Source organism: Epinephelus moara, chromosome 7, assembly GCF_006386435.1.
Source record: "Epinephelus moara isolate mb chromosome 7, YSFRI_EMoa_1.0, whole genome shotgun sequence".
Classification (NCBI taxonomy): domain Eukaryota; kingdom Metazoa; phylum Chordata; class Actinopteri; order Perciformes; family Serranidae; genus Epinephelus; species Epinephelus moara.
This window is the reverse complement of record NC_065512.1, coordinates 4,319,697-4,322,413: the sequence shown is the minus strand read 5'-3', so window position 1 is coordinate 4,322,413 and position 2,717 is coordinate 4,319,697.

Below are 2,717 nucleotides of genomic sequence, written 5' to 3'. Positions count from 1 at the left end.
TGACGTTTTTCCAAACAACTTTTTATGTCGGGGCTGCAGCACACTTGGATCACTATGGATGAGCAGTATGGAGATACTCTGTGGATTCAATTTTGTGTTCTTGGATGTTAGTCTGGGGCGCCGTCTGCCATTAGGTGTGCTGGCCGCTCCACCCGCCGATCTCCGCAAGGGACATGAGGACTCTAAAACTTCACCAGGGCCTCTGTCGGCATATGGGTGAGTAGATAATGGCTGAATTTTCATTTTTGGGTGCACTATCCCTTTAACTTGAGTAGGGGCTTGAGTTATATGGTCGTAATTGACAGAGGATTTAGTTTTTACCTCTGTCAGGTACGTTTTCTGTGTTTTACTGAATTGAATGTAACATGGCCCTGCGTTTTTGCTGTTGTACTCCGTGGGAGAGGGGCTCGAGTTACATGATCGCAATTAAGAGATCATAAGTGCTCTATCATAGGCAACTGGACTTGCTTGAGTTTCTTGAAGACGTTTCATTGTTTCATCTTTCCCAGATGACTTAACACCCATTCTCATCTGGACCCATCTAACCCTAACGACACACAAGATGGCCGTGTGTGTCAACAACTCTCATGTGACCCACACTGAGCATAAAACCAGAAGCCTGTTGGATGAGACATGACACGTCTTCAAGGAACTCAAGCAAGTCCAGTTGTCTACGATATAGCGCTTATGATCACCATGACCTGGATGACTGACACTTCACCGACATCATTGAGGCAGGATTTTGTTTTTGCCTCTTGCTCTGAGAGTTTTCAGGAGTAAACGGAGATCGCCTCCAAAGATATCCACGGTCTGGGCCTCTTCATATCAACACAACACAGACACAAGAGTCCACCTGTTACATAACATTGTGACAGTCTTACTTAATACTGGAGCATTTTCAAAAAAATTTGCTCTCATTTGTGACTTACACACAAAAACTCGAGACAATAAGGTCCAGGTTGAAAAGTACCAAACTTACCCCTCAAGGCCGATTTAAGTCCTCCATTAAAAATGTCACAAGAGTTGGCTGTGTAAGTTTTATCAGCAGAATACAGCCGACTTAAAGTATCAAAATAAAATACTCATAATGCAGAAAAATTACTGGTACTCAGGAACACATTTTCCCAACAGTAGGAAGACATTATTTCAACACTGACATCGTTTTATCGTGATTTATATTGATTTTACAATTCTTGAATTTATGTGAATGGCCCTGCGGTGAGGAGCTCAAAGGGGAGATTAAATTAAATACAGAAGAGATGAAAGAGGACGGTGCAGCAGAAGTCCTGGCATGAAGCCACACACACATACACACACACACACACACACACACACACACACACACACTAGACAAAGATTTCAGTGTGTTTTGTCTCAGAGAGCAGATTATCTGGGTAAATCAGGATGAAAGGTTACATATTTGGAGTTTCTGACACGTAGACGTGGTTCAGTATTGTTGGCTCTGGAGCTTCTGTCTCGTCTCTTAAGAAATTAACTCAGTTCTGCCGTTGTGTGGCCGGCAGCGCTCTACATCTGAACCTTTTTGAGGCTTTGCCAGAATCTTTATGGGCTTCAGTTAATGCACATATGCGCCCACACACACACACACACACTGTACAAAAGGGTCTCAGCGAGGCTGGAGGGCTGTTTTGAAAATTACACTAAATGTGAGTTTAATGCAAATCACTTATCCATCTGTCTTAATAACCTTTGGCTGCAGCTTTTCCACTACGACCCACTTCTGGCAAATTATCTGCTGCCAGCTGTTTGCTCACTGTAAATTAGATAACGCTGCTCATGAGTGTGATACAGTCTCAGAGAACTGTTATATTTTCAATCACAGCTCCAGGGATGGCGATATCAGTCCACCTTTGGACTGAAATATATCAACAGCTATTTAAAGGAAGGCCCCAAATTATTGTCCAGATATTCATGTCATCCATCCATCCACTTATACAGGGCCGGGTCGCGGGGGCAGCTGGCTGAGCAAAGCACCCCAGACATCCCTCTGCCCAGCAACACTTTCCAGCAACTCCTGGAGGACCCCGAGGTGTTCCCAGGCCAGATGAGATATATAATCCCTCCAGTGTGTTCTTGGTCTGCCCCGGGGCCTCCTACCAGTGGGACGTGCCCAGAACACCTCTAACAGGAGGCGCCCAGGAGGATCCTGATCAGATGCTGAACCACCTCAACTGACCCCTTTTGATGCAAAGGAGCAGCAGCGCTACTCCGACCTCCCTACGGATGTCTGACTCCTCCCCCTATCTCTAAGGCTGAGCCCAGACACCCTACAGTGGAAACTCATTTCTGCTGCTTGTATCCACGATCTTATTCTTTCAGTCACTACCCAGAGCTCATGACCATAGGTGAGGGTTGGGACGTAGATGGACCAGTAAATCGAAAGCTTTGCCTTCAGGCTCAGCTCCCTCTTCACCATGACAGTCCAGCGCAACACCTGCATCACTGCAGAAGCCGCACCAAACCGCAGATCCATCTCATGCTCCATTCTGCCCTCACTCTTACTGTCCATAACTGCCTTAAAGACATAAAAACTTGGATGAGCACCAATTTCCTGATGTTAAATTCAGACAAAACTGAAGTTATTGTTCTTGGCCCCAAACAACTCAGAGACTCTTTATCTGATGACATAGTTTCTCTAGATGGCATTGCTCTGGCCTCTAGCACTACCGTAAGAAACCTCGGAGTAATATTTGATC